Source organism: Cnephaeus nilssonii (genome assembly GCF_951640355.1).
Source record: "Cnephaeus nilssonii genome assembly, chromosome: 4".
NCBI lineage: Eukaryota > Metazoa > Chordata > Mammalia > Chiroptera > Vespertilionidae > Cnephaeus > Cnephaeus nilssonii.
In genome coordinates this window covers 63,711,961-63,729,847 of record NC_137075.1, presented here as the reverse complement: position 1 = coordinate 63,729,847, position 17,887 = coordinate 63,711,961, and the positions used below count along the sequence as shown (strand labels likewise).

Sequence of the window (17,887 nt, the reverse complement as noted above, 5' to 3'; positions counted from 1 at the left end):
CAGGGTGAACCTTACTAAGTTGCAGAGCCTTGCTAGACCTTCATTTCTCTAACTGCAATACATGGCTACCATCAGCAACTATGGGGCTGATTTTGTGTTAATCTAATCTTATTATTGCATTTTATAGGTAAGAAAATGGAGGCCAGAAGAGTCTAAGTGAATGTCCACACTCACACAGCATGATGAACCAAGACCAAGACTATTAGGACGGATATATGGAAAGAGGCCTGGTTTTTGCCAATAATAAGCAGTGTGATTTGGGCAAGTCATTTCTCCCCACTGATTGAAGTGAGTTAAAAGATAGAATAAAATGTGAAACTTACTAGTTTTTGTAATTATTTTGTAGACTAAATTAGGGACTAGGTAGGTTGACAGAGAACTTCCTGGCAAAAAATATAGGACATAAAAATCAAGATATCATTCTACTTGTTTTGTCATTTTCATCAGTTTTTGAAGAATATTTACATCTTCATATGTCTTCATATTAGTGATATTTAGTGTTCTTAGCAATATTTTTTCTCTTAGGAAGATTTAGCAAAAGAATGCAATTCCCTTGTCTGGCTGGTGTGACTCAGTGGTTGAGCATCGACTTATGAACCTAGAGGTCACCAGTTCGATTCCTGGCCAGGGCACAAACCCAAGTTGCAGGCTCAATCCTCAGTAGGGGGCGTGCAGGAAGCAGCTGATGGATGTTTCTCATCAGTATTTCTATCTTTCTCTCCCTTCCCTTCCTCTCTCTCTAAAAACAATAAAAAAAAAGAGAATGCAATACCCTTTAATAAATGCTACTGTTGCGCATAAACAGGGCTGAGGAAGCCTAACCAAGCTCTAAGAACCTCAGCACTCATTAATAGGTCTAAAAGTTTGATGAGCATCAATGGGCACTAAACATGATATTTATTAATTCTTTTCTGGAATGAAGAGGCCTCCAGAGATACAAGTTTACTATCCTCAGACCAACCTCTGTTGTACATATTTTGTTTTATTAATTAACCTAGTTTTTTAAATCATAAAGTAACATAGAAATGTAGCAAAACCAAAAAAAAGTTCAAAAACTGGAAAATGAATACTAGAAGTCTTTTCCACTCACCCCAGTGTTAATCCCCCAAAATAATCACTTTCAACAATGCTTATTTTTAGTTTTTCTGCTAATTACCATAATAAGTGTTATGTATTACTTTCCCCAACTTTTGATTTTGAAAGATTACACTTATAGAGACGTTGCAAGAATTCACCTAGATTTATCAACTAACTACAACAGCTTGCCATATTTAGCTTTCTCTCACTGTACAATATACATATTCTCCTTTTGTTGAACCATTTGAGGCATAGTTGCAGACATAATGCCATTGTTCCCCTAAATACCTCCACATGCCTGTCCTAAGAATAATTACATTCTTCATAACCACAATATAATTCTCCTACTCAAAAAAAAGTAGCATTGATAGGATTATGTCCTTGATGCATTAGTTACCATCTATTTTTGAGCACTTCCTTACTTTCTAGGTTTGCATATTAGGGTTTTATTATATAGGATTTGTTAATCCTCACCTGAGGATATTTTTTCTTTGGTTTTTAGAGAGTGGAAGGGAGAGGGAGAGTTACACAGAGAGAAACATCGATATGAGAGGGACACATCGATTGGTTGCCTCCTGCATGTGCCCAAACTGGGGCTGGGGATCGAGCCTGCAACCAAGGTACAAGCCCTTGACTGGAATTGAACCCAGGACCCTTCAGTCCACAGGCCAACCCTCTATCCACTGAGCCAAACCGGCTGGGGCTGTCTGATAATTACTGATGCTAAATTTGGACATTTTATTAATATGGTATCTACCAGAATCCTCCATTGTACAAGTACCCTTTTCTCTTTGTTATTAATGAGTAGTCTGTGGGGTGATACTTAGAGCCCACCTGAGTATTTTGTTCTCCAATTGATGAGTATTGCCTGAATCACTCAAATATTACCTGGTGACAAAGTAGTGCGTTTTATAATTCCATAATTTCTTCTATTTTTGTGAGTTGACATTTTTCTTAAAAAAAATCTCCTTCCTTTTTCTCTCCTTGTTTTAATTTTTATTTTAAAATATCAGATTATAACACATGGATTCTTTTAAAATTATTCAATAACTATATTTTTATCATTATTTATTTCAAATTATTCCAAATCTGGCCAGTGGAGGGCTCTTTAAGTCGGCTCCCTGGTCCTTGAGACGTTAGTTACCACCCATTTTTGAGCACTTCCTTTTTTTCTAGCACAAGAAGTTCTAGGTTCACCTTGTACTTTTCCTGCCCCAGCCCTGGTATCAGTCATTTCCCTTAGGAGATTTCCATTATAATTTAAAATCATATAAACCAGAGCAAAATCCTTTCCTTCTACCTTTTCTCCCCTTTTCACTTCCCAAATTTGATAGTAATATATTTTTCGTGTTGTCAAGGTTTATAACATTAAGTTTTGACCCATACCTATAGATAAACTAGTTCATTCTTTGCTTATAGGTCATTTTTAGAAATTAAAAACCAATAAATAAGATTTTTAATGATTATATGTAATTCCCTTTAAAACAATATGCATTGGGTCTCATTTTAGTGTAGATATGAATCTCCTAAGGAACTTGTTAAAGATTACATTTCTTGCCAGGCTGGTGTGGCTCAGTTGGTTGAGTTCATTCCATGCACCAAGAGGTTGCCAGTTCAACTCCTGGTCAGGGCACATGCCCATGTTGCTGGCTGCATCCCCAGTAGGGGGCGTGCAGGAGGCAGTCAATGGATGTTTCTCTTTTATCAATGTTTCTCTCCCTCTCTCCTTCCTCTCTCTCCAAAAATCAATAACATATTTTAAAAAAGATTTACATTTCTCAGCCCCACCCCCAGAAATTCTGAAACAATAAATTTAAGGGGTCTGGTGATTCTAAGACATTCTGTAGAAGTAGTATTGGGCTCACAAAGAAGGAAATATAATGCATGTCATTAAAATTTGGCAGTTTGATTGAGAGTCCTTTAAGTGTCAACCCCTAAATAATTCTTTTTTTTTTTCAGCTGCATTCCATTTTGGCAGGGAGGAGGGAGTGATACTCAGCCTAAGCTATTTCTTATATCTCATATTATTCTCTTTTTTGGGATTCTTTAACATTTTTATACTTTCTAGAGTAATCCTTTTCATATCAAATGTGTGTGGTAATATATCATTTCATTCTAATACTTAGTGGACAGTTTGGTTTGATAAGTGAGAAGTCTGTTGTTGATCTGATTTGTATTCTTCTTAAGGCAAGATGCTTTTCTACCTTTGAATTCTTTTAGGATTTTTTAGAGTTCTGAAATTTATCATGATGTACCTTGGTATAAAATTTTTTTTTGTTTTGTTAACCCAGCTTGGCAGTTAGGGAGTTTCTTTAATATGAAAATTTTTATCCTTTTTTTTCTTTTAGTCAAAGATTTGACTAAATTTGTTCTCTTCTTTCCTAATACTGTACTCACTTTAAACAAATGTTGGACTTTCCAGATCTGTTCTTTATGCTTCTGAACATTTTTCCATATTTCTTATCTTTTTTATTCTATTTTGAGAGACTTCTATATTTTCCAGTTTACAAACTGTGTAAGTGGGTTGGATGTGTGGTTAGTCTAGCTTTCCTGTTGGAGACTGGGTGGGGAGCATGCAGGTTGGGGACAAACTGATAAATAAGTAGTTTTACTCTGAGCATGGTACACCATGGTGTACTTCACTTCTATTGATCGATTGATTTATTGGTTGATTGATTTTAGAGAGAAAGAGAAACATCAATTTATTTTTCCACTTATTTATGCATTCATTGGTTGAGTCTTTTTAAAAATATATATTTATATTTTATTTATGTATGTATTTATTTGTTTGTTTTTGTTAATCCTCACCTGAGGGTATTTTTCCATTGATTTTTAGAGAGAGTGAAAGGGAAAGGAGAGACACAGAGAAACATCGATGTGCATGTGCCCCAACCAGGACCAGGATTTGAGCTGCAACCAAGGTATGTGCCCTTAGCTGGGAATCGAACCCAGAACCCTTCTATCCACTGAGACAAACCAGCTAGGGCAATATATTTTTATTGATTTCAGAGAGGAAGGGAGAAGGAGAGAGAGATAGAAACATTAATTATGAGAGAGAATCATTGATTGGTTGCCTTCTGCATGCCCCTTACTGGGGATCCAGCCCAGAAATGTAGGCATGTGCCCTGACCAGGAATCAAACCATGACATCCTGGTTCATAGGTTGATGCTCAACCACTGAGCCACACCAGTTGGGCCATTAGTTCATTCTTGTATGTGCCCTGACCAGGATTGAACCCACAACCTTGGCGTATCGGGGTGATTCTCTAACCAACTGATCTGCCCAGCCATGGTCATATTTTACTTCTGGATGGAGCTATCTTTCCTTTTCCATCCTCTATCTCTCATGGAGGGCCAGAGTTACATCTGCTCCGTTTCTCCTGGCACCCTCAACTCCACCTCCATGCCACTCTTACTAGCAGGCTTCCCCAGGCAGGTTGTTCTCTTCTCAGGCTTTATCCCAAACCCAAAGCTGTATCCTCTGGCAAGTATTAGAAGAGTAGAGGGGAGGAGCCTGCTGGCCTGATGTGGCACTTCATGAATGATCCTGGGTACACTGCACACCCCTGCCTCCCCTACCTCTGCTCTTCCTAATGGTTACTGCAGGGCTTGGAGCTTTAGGGCACAGCATAAATGGGACTCTGCAGACAGAACTCCTGGTTGAAATCCTGTCTCTGCTACATGTTAACTATGTGAGTCTCGCTAAGTCTCATCTATAAAATGGGAATTATAATAATATATAGTGATTGGTGTGCAGTAAATGCTCAGTTATTCTTAGTGACTACGAAACTGAACTCTGTTATGTTGAGCTGTGATTTTATTTGCCTTTTTTTTTCTATTAGTCTGATCCCACCTAATTTTTCCCACCTATTTTTTAAATTTTAATAAAAATAACATTGTATTTTATTTATTTATTTTTTCATCACCAAAAGGAATTTCTTTGGGGGGTGGGCGGGGGCGGGGAAGGTTGCAAACTAGTGCATGCAGACATGGCAACCCACATGCACACTCTCTCAGAATAACATTAGTTTAAAGAACAAATACTTTATAAGTATTATAACTAAAAACCACTATTCCCTCCCCGACATTTGAGCTCCACTCCCTAGAAGCCAACACTTTCAACCCTTGAAACTGTTCTTTTGAAAAAACAAACAAACAAACAAAAAAAAACAACAACAAAAAAACCTGTTCTTTTGTTATTCAGCTCCATATTTCAAAAAAAATTAACCACATTAATATAAAGCTATTTCCTGACTTTTCAATATTATTTATCTATTGACTTCCTACTATGAAAGATGGCCTAATGCTCATAATTTTCCTCATTCCCCATCCTTCTCTTAATTGAGATAAGATAAAAATTTATTCACATCATTATGACATGTAAATATTATTCACAGTTCAAAGTTGAGCTTTAGCATATTGAGATGAACATTTCCTTACTTATTTATGCCTTTTTCCCCCCTGGGGTTAATAATCACTTTGTTATTCATTCATTTAACTTTTCTATATACTTTTAATAAATCTGTCTTCAAATTGTCAAAGAGCACCGCTCAGAAGGTTAAAACACATTGCCAGATTCATCAGTTTCACTTTTTTCTTGGAGACATCACTCCTGAAAGCCTCTGTTCTCCTATAGATTCCCCAGTTTCAAGCTGGACTGGTTGCTGTTTGGCCTGCTGCACGCTGTCATCTTTGCTTCCTTTACCATCATCCTGGAATTCCACCTAGCTCTCTCCTGTGTTAGATGTTTTTTGACAAAGTGGATAACTCTGAGTATGAAAGAAGATGACGTTGGTTCCTGGCTCTCCCTACATCAATCAGGTTCTTGCCAACTCAGCACAAAGGGATTTACTGGAAGGCTAGAGGGACTCAGACTCAATGGGAGGCTGGAATAGCAGGAACCAAAGAAGCTCAAATGTCCCTGGCTGGGTAGCTCAGTTGGTTGGATGCGCTCATCCAATGTGCCAATGTTGCAGGTTTGATCCCCAGTCAGGGTACACACAAGAAGCAACCAATGAGTGCATAAATGAGTGGAACAACAAATAAATGTTTCTCTTTATATCTCTTTTAAATCAATTATTTTTTTTTAAAAAAAGAAGCTGGAACAATCCATTCAAGATGCTTCCACCATTTCTGATGCCCATTGATAACAGCTTGGCTTTACTGACTTGGGATTCAAAACAGAAGTATCTGATTGGCCAAGCCAGTGATCTCACTGATACTGAGGTTGGGGGAAGGAGGATTTTCTCTCTTTGGTTTTTGTGTGGGAGATGGTTTATCACATCCACTTACACCCTAATGCTGCCACCATAATTGTTTCCTCTCAAATAGGAAGGGGACATTGGAAAACCAACAGTCAAAACACATGGACATGGCCTAGACTCTTTGAGTCTCAGTTTTTCTATCTCTCTATACAAATAATAATTATATAAAGGTATTCAACTTGGGGATTAAATGAGATGATAGGAAAACATTTAGTACAGTGTCTGGCTCATGATAGGTTCTCTATACATGTTGGTTTGGTGTGGGTAGAAGAATGAAAATATTCTATGTGGATGGAATGATAGACACCAAGAGTAAGAGGCCAGAAAATCTACTGAAAGGAATGAGCTGAGGGGGTCTGGATAGCAGGTCTGGAAAGGAAGGAGCAGGGCTCAACCCTGTTTGGGGCAGAGGCCACTGTAGACGGTTGCACTTGGCCTTCTATGCCTTTGGTTTCCTGGATGTAGTTGCTCATAACTGGGTCAGGACCTGGGCTTGGCCAAGATGGAGTCAGCATGAATATCAGGGAGGGGAGGGCAGAGCAGTGGTCCAAGTGGGCAGGCCAGTAACGCAGAGGTCAGGGATCAGCCAGGGGTGTGGAAGGATCTGACCTGAAGTTTCTCTTCAGAGGAAGATGGGAGGAAATGCTGTCCTACCCATCCTTCCCTTATGGATCCACCAAAGGCCTCTGATGGTCCAACCACATTATCAGCAACGTGTGGAGAGGGATGACAGGAGTCACTTAAAGGGCCCATTAACAAACATAGGGAAGTGAAATCAGCTTCAGCTCCGCAGATGTGATTGTGACATCTTAGAAGAGTTCTCTCCTCTGAGGATCCTCCCTGCCCCGGTCCCCAGTCACTCAGAGACCATCCCTCCTTCCTCCGGGCTCCCTTGGGGCTCTGCCCAGCTTCCAGCCTGGCTCCAGAACATGGGATTCTGGGCATTTGTTCCCATGTTATCTAATCTGCTTGGCTTTGAGTTCCCAAAAGGCAGGGCTGGTGCCTCACTTCTCTCAGGGCCTGGCCAAGGATGGGGAACAGGAAATGTCTGAAAATTGAATGAGATTGGAATTGAGTTGAGCCTTAGATAAATGAAGGATAAAGAAAGTATTTCAGCGACTGTGGCAGGAACAACATGGCCGAAGAGATATGGCACAAGTGACAAACTGTCTTGAGAGAAGGAAATATCTCTTTTGGAAGAGAAACTGGCATTTACTAGTATACTAATACTCTCTCAAATATTTTGCCTGGTTCTCATATCAGCCCTGAGAGTGAGGTGTGATTATTCCCATTTTTGCAGATGAGGGAACTAAGGCTCAGAGCAGGGAAGTGACTTGCCCAGAAAATGGCTGAAAACAGGAATATAAATAGGCCTATCTGATTCCGAGCTTAGAGAAGTAGCTGGGTGGAATTTGTAGCCCTAACAGTGGGCATAGTTTGGGGACTTTGGGTAAGTACTCAGTGCCTGTGTCTCCAACCTTTGCCCCAAATAGAAGGTGATGGTATATCCCTGGGTCCTGATCCCACAGTGTGACCCCTGTGCTGGCTCAGGTGGGAGTCCAATGCAGGTGGTTTCATACTCCCAGCATGCTCCCTCCTATGGTCACTCCCTCCCTCCCCACATCTTCTATTCTCCTGGTCCTCTTTTTTGGAGTTTGAATCAAGCCTCTCCTTCCCCTCAAGCCCTTCATGATGCTTGCTGGAATCACACTTCTGAGCTTGGACCACCCCAAGGAGGTGCCCTTGACTGTTTGCAGAGTGGATAAATGTGACATGTGCCCAGGAATCCCCATCCTCCAGGGCTTCCAGGGAAGGCAAGGCCTCCCATGCTCCAGCCCCGTTCTGTCTCTTAGCCTCCCCTTCCCAGCCCCAGCCCTGTTTTAGGGTCGAGACCTTGCTGAGTACAACAGGGCCAGAGGTTGAAGAGGCTGCCTCTGGTGGCAGGAGCCACAGCCTCTTGAGGGAGGAAGCAGGAAAGGCTGCCAGGTCCACTCCCGTGACCCTGCCTGGCTGGGCGTGGGAGAGCAGAGGGCACAGGGCAGAGTGGGCAGGGCTGGGAAGGGCTGAGAAGCCAAGCTACCAGGCCGCCGTTGGGAGGGGAGGCGAAGCCTGCCTTCCACCAGGGCGGTGAGCCAGCGGGGAAGGAACCACCTGTGCCCTCTCCTGGCCTGCTCTGATAGCCCAAGAAAAAGTCAGCACCGGATTGTTGTCAAGAAGTCTGTCTTCCAGCCCTAGCTGGTTTGGCTCAGTGGATAGAGCATCAGCCTGCAGACTGAAGGGTCCCAGGTTCGATTCCGGTCAAGGGCATGTACCTCAGTTGCAGGCTCGATCCCTGGCCCTAGTCAGGGCGTGCGGGAGGCAACCAATCGGCGTGAGAGATGTTTCTCTCTCTCTCCCGCTCCCTTCCACTTTCTCTAAAAATCAATGGAAAAGTATTTGACAAATAGAAAAAGAAATGAAAGGAGATGATGTTGCCATTAAAAAAAAAAATAACCTGTCTTCCAGACTTTATTTGACACTTGCTAAGGACCTGCTCTGGGGCATGCTGGGGTTATGGGGTGGTGGGGTACAGAGATGGGTGAGGTCCATTTTCTCCTCCCAGGGAGGTCACACCAGACATTCAAGTAAGAACAAACATAACTATTACTCATTGGGCACTTTATCATGTGCCAGACACTGATTGAAGTCCTTCACACAACTAATTGAATGTTCACAACAACCTATGAGATAAATGCCCTTCTTAGCTCCGTTTGACCACTGGGGATAATGAGGCACAGCGAGATCATGAAGCTTGCCCTCGGTCACACACTAGTGTGCATGCTGGGAATCCACACTCAGGCACCTGGCATGAGCGTTTCTGCATTTAGCCCACACACTCTGCATCCTTATGCCAACCCCGGTGCCAGCGGCCCCCGCCGACACATGCAGCATCTTCTTCCTGGCTCTGCCTCCTTGTCAGCAGGTTGTTAGGCTCTGCCAGGCACCCAAGTGTTCTTTAGGGTACCGCCACTTCCATCGGACTTTACTGTCTGCCTCAGTTACACCTTTCCCCGTGGGCTTGTCTTCTCATCCGATGGAAGCTTCAAGCTCCCGTGGCTTGCCTGTCTCAGTCCCGTGGCTTGCCTGTCTCAGTCCCGTGGCTTGCCTGTCTCAGTCCCGTGGCTTGCCTGTCTCAGTCCCGTGGCGCGCCTTGCACAAAGTAGGTGCTCAGAGGTGTTCACAGATGGGCAAGTTGGTGGAGGATGCCTTCACTTCCCCAGGTCTCTGTGACATGAATGAAATGGTTCTCAACCGGTACCTTGGAATCACCTGGGCAGTTTTAACCACTATTGATGCCCAGACCCCAGAGGTTCTGATGTAATTGGTGTGGGGTGCAGTCTGAGCCTAGGGCTTTTTAAACACCCTGGGACATTTGTGATGGGCACCCAATAACTCCTGCATTATCGCTGTTTTAGAATACTTGGAAGTTCAGTGGAGGGCAGGCAGTGGAGTGGGGGCGGGGAGCAGAAAGAGCTTGGGCTTTGGAGATGCGTAGACAAGGTTCATGTCACAGCTCAGCCACTTACAGGTTGGGTGAGCTTGGACAAGCCAACTCCCTGAAGTCTCACTTACCTCATCTGTAAAAGATGGAAAATAACATCCATCTTTAAAGCAAAGCCCTTGGTATGGAGATGGCATATGCTAGAAGAAATGTAACATGTGGCAACTATTAAAACTAATTATATATTTCTCCACCAGCATGCGATTACTTGGGGGGGACAATAGAAAACAAGACAGTTTTGGTCCCTTGTGGCATTTACATTCTAGTAATTCAATTTAACAAGCTTTATTGGGTTTAGGATACCAGACACTGTATGGGTACAAAGAGGAGCAAGACATTGTCCTTGCCCTTGAGGAAAAGAGAAGCGGACACCGATCACAACTAACGTCCATTGGGTACAAACCAAGAGTAGTAGTCTTCAGGGGAGAAAGCCATCTAGAGGGCAGATCAGAGAAGTTTCCATGGAAGATGTGACCTGAGGAGGCCCTTGAAGGATGGATAGGGTTTTGTAGGACGGGTGAGGGATGGTGGTGATAGAAGGGCTTACACAAAGGCATAGGGGCAGATACACCCAATAGTCCAACTTGGGAAAAGAGCTGGAAATGCATGCACAGGAGGGCAGAAGATGTGCGTGCGTAGTGAGGATACGTGGGTTGGGGCCTTAACTGCCAGGGTTAAGCATCTGGACTCCATTTGGTCAAACAGTGACCTCCTGATTCATAAGTCAACACTCAACCACTGAGCAACACTGGGCCAGGCAACTTTATTGATTTTAGAGAGAAAGGAAGGGGAGGGAGGAAGAGAGAGAGAGAGGAGAAAGAGAGCAGGAGAGAGAGTGAGAGAGAAAGAAACATCAATGTGAGAGAGAACACCAACCGGTTGCCTCCCGTATGCACCCCAATGGGGAATCAAACCTGCAACCTGGGTATGTGCCTGATTAGGAATCGAACCTGTGACCCTACAGGACATGGGATGGTGCTCCAACCAACTGAGCCACACTGGCCAGGACAAGTCTTAGCTCTTAATACCTGGACCTTCTCCTGGCTTCATTCTGGAGTAGGTGTCCTTGTTGTCACTACTCTTGGGGCCTCCTGTTCTCTGCCCACTGCTGCCTTGGTTCCATGTTCAGTACTCTGTGTCCTGTTGCTGCTCTCAGGTGAGGGTCTGATAAAGCCACTTGTCCTTAGGCATAAAATGCATTTCCAGATGGTCCCTCTCTAGGCAATTGCATTTGGCAGGGTCAGTGGAAAGAGCACTAAACTGAGAATCTTGAGGAGGCCTGGTTCTAGTCCTAGCTCTGCCTCTCACCAGCCACGTGACCTTGGGCAAAGTGCTTCTCTTCTCTGAGCCTGTTTCCACATTTGATAAATGACCAGGCTGGATGGGATGACTGACAATGGCCTTTGCAGTTGCAATGTTCTCTAAGTTGCCAAGTATAAAATCCAAAAAAATGTCTGTTTTGCCTCATGCAAGCGGACACTGTTGCTGCAAATTAGGTATTAAGCATGAGTCTCAGAGGGGAATGGATGGAGAGGCTACATGTAGATGCTACAGCAGTGTCAGCCGTGCCCAGCCTCGGACTCACCATGACTCAGGCACTAGCCATGGGCATGAAGAAGCCGCCGGAATATTCCACCCTCCAACCATTCAAATCTTCTCAGTGGAAGCCCAGACTCTGTGGAGCAGAGTGCTGTACATTGTCTGGGTTCCTGGCCCTCAGAATTGGTGAGTCTAGGAAGATTGTCGTTTTAGCTGCGAAGGCTGGTGTGGTTTGTTGCACTGGAAATGAGCAGTGAAGGCTCCGTGGATGTCTTCTGCTCGCTGACTTCGGAAGCAGCCACCCCTGGTCTTGGGTCATTACTCCAGGTAGCATGGTGCTCCTGGGAGAGGAAGCTGGGAGCCTGCACTGTCCTGGGTTGTTGTAAAGTTATAAACAAGGACGCTCTGGAGTCTCTCCCCAGGCTGTCCCAGACTCTGAGGTATGGTCAGCGGGAAGGCGGGCCATCTGTACTTGTCAACACCTCAGTGTGGGAAAGGCTAAAGGGCGGAGGGGAGGTTGTGCTCTGGGAGAGGTCCTGGAGGTGCATCTTACACACTCTGCCTCATTTCAGCCTCACAACAGCTCTGTTAGACGCTGTAAGAAGGGGTGTTTCCCCTGCCTTGCCGATGAAGGAAAAGCTCGGGTGCCATGCTCAAGACTGTGCGTGGGGGTGCGGGGGGGAGGTGCGGGGGTGCGGGGGTGCGGGGATGGCAGAGCTGGGCTTTGACCACAATAGCAGGCAGGACTCTACAATTGCCTTGAGAAGCTCCGTGGTGACTTAGGGATGGGAGCTCTGAGAAGGGAACTCCATTTCCTTTAGCTAAACAGCCTCTTGTCTGGAAGGGAGACCACGGAACTTGGTGGAAGTTCTGCTTCTTCTTCCTTCCCCACCCGCCTCATTCCTTTTTTCCTCCTGGGATTTTGAGGTAAGGAAGAGAGGAAGAGCCCTCTCCCAAGTCCTTCCTTAGGGAAGGGGCGATGCTGATGCGGTTGCTACCAAGCGACCATTCCAGGGCTGGGGGCGCAGAGGGCAGGCCGGGCCAGGCGCTCCCAAGCTGGGGAGGTGGTGAGGAGGGGAGCCCCCACCCCGCGGTGAAACGTGCGTGTGAGGTTCCCACAAGCATCTGGGCAGTGTCAGGGCGCACGCTGGTGTCAGGGCGGAAACGGCCTATTCCCTTGTGGGACTTCCTCTCTCACGGTGTGTTTTCTTTGGGAAGGCGCGGGGGGAGCGGGGGGGAGGTGCGCAAGGAAATACCATTTTCTGAGCGATTGTGCCAGGCTATGTCACACGTATCAGCCCATTTAAATCACTTTCCAGGCAAGGCGCGCAGAGGTTAGCTGACTTGTCCGGGCCGCACAGCACGTGAGCTGCAGAGCGGGTGAGGACGCCTGCAAGGTCTTTGCCAGAGCTCTGGAGGTGACCGCGGGGCCCTGGGCCCTCACCCCTGGGCTGTCCCCAGGGGCTCCCAGCAGGGGGCGCCCCGAGCCCCGTCCTGGGTCACCCGGCGCGCCTCCAGCCGGCGCCTGGGACGGGGCTGGCCGCTCCGCCCCTCGGCTCCTCCGCGGCTGGGCGGGCGGCCGGAGGGCGCCGGGAGCGCGAGGAGCAGAGCGGAGCCCAGCGCCACGCACCCCGCCGCGCCCCCTGCCCGCCGCGCCCCCTGCCCGCCGCGCCCCCGTGCCCGCCGCGCCCGCCGCCAGCAGCCTTCCGCCGTGAGTAGCGCCCGTGCGGGCTCGACGGGCAGGACGGGGCGCACGCCCGACCGCAGCGGTGCCCGGGGCTGGGGCTGGCGGGGGAGCAAATTGCCCGGGGCACGCACTCTCGTGTTCTCCAAGCCCGCAGCCCGGGTTCCTGACGCCGCCCGCGGGTCTGGCCGGCCGTGGCCTTGGGCGCTGTGGCCTCGCTGGACCTGCCCGCTGCACCCCCAGGGCACACTCCGAAGCCTGGTAGTTTGACCCGGGGGACGGGGGCGGTGGGCAGAGGCCTGGCACCCAGGCAGGAGATGGGAGACAGACTTCCTTCCATTAAGTTAGAGCCCTTTGACGGGGTAGAGTACCCCAGATTTCCGGGGGAAGAGGAGCCAGGTTTTCTCAGCATCCGCCTCCTCGCAGGACTCCTTCTCCCCTCGCTCCCGCAGGTGATGCAGGAGGCTGCTCAGTGCACGGTCAGCCTCCGGTGCGGCAGGATGCAGCTCTGAGCCCTGGCATCAGGACCCCGGCCTGGGCAGAGCTAGGGTGGGCTCGGGCGGCAGCCAGCAGGCTTGTGCAGGCTGGGGTAGAAAGGCACAGAAGGGTGCTGTCAGCAGCTGACCCCGACTCTGGGCCAGGCATTGTGGATGTCTCCTGGCATGTGGCCATGATTAGCAGGCAAAAATGAGGAGAGGTGAGCATGGAGGCCACACAGGTGAGGTAGGTCAGGAGTGCACACTGGGAGAGGAGGCCAGAGTTGGCTGCCAGAGGCAGGTGGGAAGGTCCCTGTGGGCAGGTAGACTGAGCACAGATCTTTGACACCTTGTCCTCTGGCTCCAGTGGTAGTAGTTGGGGGCTGCTGCTCTGGCTTCTGACACTCATTTCCTAACTGTCTCTGTGTAAGGCATTCCTGGAAGAATCCTGGAGACTGAGGGGTGCTGCTGCCTGGCCCCTTCATAAATATTTTCAGAGTCCTGCTCTTCCCAAACCGCCCATCTCCCAGGACGTGTTTTTAGCCCCTAAAATGGCCCCCCTGATAACAAAATGGCCCCACTGATAATTCAGCCGTTTTGGGAGAGACTTGGGCAGGGGGCACAAGGGGATGTGGATGTGGGTGGTGCATGCTGGTCTGGGGCAAGTTTCCAGTTGGTAGGAATGAAACCTGAACTGACCCTGAGCATTTCCCTAGGCCCCCCTGTTGTTGGATGTGGGGGTGAACCAGCAGCCTGCCCAGGGGAGCTGGACCTTCATCAGAAAGGGGGAGTTTTCTCACGTCTGCTTAGGCAGGTGGCTCATCTCCTCTGAGCCCCACTTCCTCCTCAGAGATTGGGATGCTCAAAGCCTCAAATGCATGGAGGGGCTCTGTAATGCCAGAGTCCCCCACCCCTGCCCTCCAACCCCAAGCCTCCTCAGAGCCTGAATGTGATGATCCCTAATGGCGGGAGTGGGGTGGGAGGTGTACGGGGATAATCACTTGTGGCCTCTTGCAGTGGTCCCATTTCAGTGACTTGCGCGGGTGAGGTGGGGTGAGGGTCTCTGAGAGTTCAGCTGAGTAGCTAGGGCCAGTGGGGAAGAGGGCTTGGTAGGGTTGAGAGACTCTCCTATGGGGTGATCCTCCAGCCCTGGATGCCTCCTCCTAGTTCAGTGATGGGCAACCTTTTGAGCTTGGTGTGTCAAACTTCGCCAAAAAACTGAGCATAACTCGGGTAGTGTGTCACTTTGAGGAAAAAATATTTCGCAAATGTTTCATCCTCAGGAGCTGCAAATGTTTCATCCTCAGCGGCCGCATATCATCAGAAATGGCTACGCGTGTCAGTGCTGACACGCGTGTCATAGGTTCGCCATCACTGTCCTAGGTTGTCCTTCAGAGGCCACTGACTTCCCCAACCCTGGTGCCACCATCAGAGGTGCTGTCAACAGCAGCCCAGGAGGAGCAGCCAGAGTGGGCTGGCTGTGTGGCTTTTAGCACGTCCCTTCTCCTTTCTGGACCTCAGTTTCCTCCTTTTGTAAAACAAGTGGGTTAGACTAGACAGCAGTGGTTTTCACACCCCCCCCACCCCCCATGAATTCTTTCACAGAACCCAAACATCTAATATGAAGCGGAACTGCTTTGGGTCCCCTCCTCACACTGCTGGCTCCTGAAGCAGAGTCTAAAAATCCCCCAGATGACCTTTGAGGCCCCTTTCTGTGAGGTTCTAGGAAATCTGTATTAACCTTCAGAAGTATTGCCTAGTGCCGTGGTCGGCAAACTGCAGCTCGTGAGCCACATGCGGCTCTTTGGTCCCTTGAGTGTGGCTCTTCCACAAAATACCACGGCCTGGGCGAGTCTATTTTGAAGAAGTGGCATTAGAAGAAGTTTAAGTTTAAAAAATTTGGCTCTCAAAAGACATGTCAATCGTTGTACTGTTGATATTTGGCTCTGTTGACCAATGAGTTTGCCGACCACTGTCTTAGTGTGAGGGTTGGGGGCAGGAAGGTGAATTCTGGAGATTCCATTAAGAGAAATGTGGGCATTAAGAGGGGCCTCATCGCTGAAATGTCTGCAGCTGATGGCCTGTGCCTCTAACCAAAAGTTGTCGCTGTGTCCCTCCCCTCTGCCATGTGGTTTTATCTTTGCAGGCCCAGAAACGGGCCTGTGCCTCTGGGTCCTAATTTGTGACTGTAATTCCACCTCAGAGTTTCTCCCTTTTAGTTTCATGTTTCTAAACTAAAATGCAAATTCATCTTGGGGACAGATGTGAGGAAAGAGCTTTTGGCTGTTATCAGCTGTTTTTGCCTGATGAGGTATCATCCTTTATGGGGCGCCTGCTGTATACCAGCTACTACAAGGGGACAGAGGTGAGAATGTCTCAACCTCTGCCCTCCTGGGGCTCCAAGACCATAGGCAGGAGGGACCATCCAAATGCTACTTAAAAGATTTTACATATGTTATCTCAGCTGCCCCATAAGGTCTATATTAGACTCACTTTTTAACTATGTAAAACTGTGTACAAAATAAGTATATATCCTACAAACCCATGGAACCACCACCCAGATCAGGGAGCAGCATTGCCTGCACCCAGAACCCCCCTGTGTTTCCTTCCAGGCACAATCGCTCACCCAGGGACAACCACTGTTCTGACTTCTAGCACCATAGAGTGGTTTTGCCCAAGTGGAATCACACATTATGAAGCCTTTCGTGTCTGGCTTCTTTCATTCAACATTTTGTTTGTGAGTTTCATCCATGTAGTTGCAGATAGCAGTAGTTTATTCTCATTGTTGTTTAGTAATTCCATTGTTTTGGGAGAATGGGAAAGGTCTATTTTGGCTGTAATATAGGCTACGTGGTGGGGAGGGGGACTAAGGTTGGGAAGGTGAGTTGGGGGCCAAACTGGTGGGCCATGTTTGCCCTTGGGGTCCCCCTGCCCTCACCCCAGACATCCAGGATGTGGAGCCCAAGGATGGGGCTTAACCTTTTGCTGGGGAGCTGGGGTTGCTTCAAATCCAGCTCAGCTCCTGATAACAAATGTCCCTGGCCTCGTGCCAATGGCAGATCGTAGCTGTTCCGGGGGCCGCTCTCAGGGTATCTGCCAACAAAATTCTTTTGGACTTTTCTGCTTCCATCTAGCTGTGTGAAATTAGTAGCCTCACCTCCCTGCGACCCACCCCCACCCCTGCCCCGCAGGGACCTGACCCAAAAGGTTTATTTGGAAGGATGTTTTCAGCACCAAGAAGATGGTGGGTAGCAGTCCTGCCACCCACTGGGCTTGTCTCAGGAGACTTGCCAGGATGGGTTGGACTCCTGATTCTGGTTGAGCCAAATTTGCCAGGAGGATCCCAGACCTTTCCTCAAGAAAGGAACGGAATTGGTTGTCTTAATGGCTGTGGGAAGCAGAAATACAAACGGTTGTCTGGGATGAGTCTAACTATAACAGTAACAATCATCCTCTTTCTTTTTCCCAGCAGTTTATGCCCCTATCACAATGGGCCCTTACACAGCTGTGTGAAGTAGGCGATATCAATGTTATCACCCCTGTTTACGGATGAGGGTGACTGAGGCTCAGAGAGGGTGCCAACTTGCTGTGAGTCACATGGCTGACGTACAACCAGACTAGCCTAGCACGGGCTCCTGGAGCCTGCTCCTTTCCGTATCTCATCCTTGCTGGGCCCTGGCCGAGCACAGAGGTGAAGACACAGCAGGAAGGAGGTGTGTGGTGGACCATGAGCGCCCACAGGCAGGAGGTCGGTAGGTGACCTGAGAGAAAGGCCTGGGTGCCGGGCCAGTGCGGTCTGGAGGTCTTCAGGGATGTGTGTGCATCCCGGTAACAGAGCTCTAGTTTGCAGGGGACTAGAAATGGAGAAAAGAGGGTGAAATGCACACACCGCCTGAGCGTTAGAACAGCTCCAGCCACTTGACATTGATGAGACATGCCCTTACGTAATGGGGCCTCCACCCAGCCTGGTGAAAACAGTCTTTTGGGGTTCATGGGGCCCGGGCGTGGTTGGTATCTGATTGGCAGGCAGAAGAAAAGCTGCCAACGCTTAGCCTAAATGAGCTCTGAGAGGCCCGTGATAATGACTCTTGAAAGACACATCCACAGGCAGCCGGTGTTATCTTTGTGACTTGCACACTGTGTCCCGGGCCCTGCCCTTGAGGGTGACATGTGGCTGTCCCAGGAATGGGTGAGCTCCTTGGCGCGGGGGACCCCAGGGCAAGGTGCAGGCAGTCTCTCCTGGGGGAGTGGTCAGCACTCTCTCGGCGCAGAGCTGCCCTGGCTCTCAGTGCGGCGCCCTGGGCCG

General features: G+C 48.0%; 1 protein-coding gene across 5 annotated transcripts in view; it reads left to right on the top strand.

The window, feature by feature from the left end:
• The first annotated feature begins 11,747 nt into the window (after window positions 1-11,747).
• DAPK2 (death associated protein kinase 2) overlaps window positions 11,748-17,887 on the top strand; it is a 114,721-nt gene continuing 108,581 nt past the window's right edge. For 2 of the 5 annotated variants that reach the window (XM_079769281.1, XM_079769283.1), the window contains exon 1: window positions 12,997-13,132. The gene's annotated coding sequence lies outside the window, so the exon portion shown is untranslated. Of the gene's footprint in view, window positions 11,862-12,729; window positions 12,840-12,996; window positions 13,133-17,887 lie in introns of those variants that run through there. The other 3 variants (XM_079769280.1, XM_079769278.1, XM_079769279.1) reach the window with 3 other exon arrangements.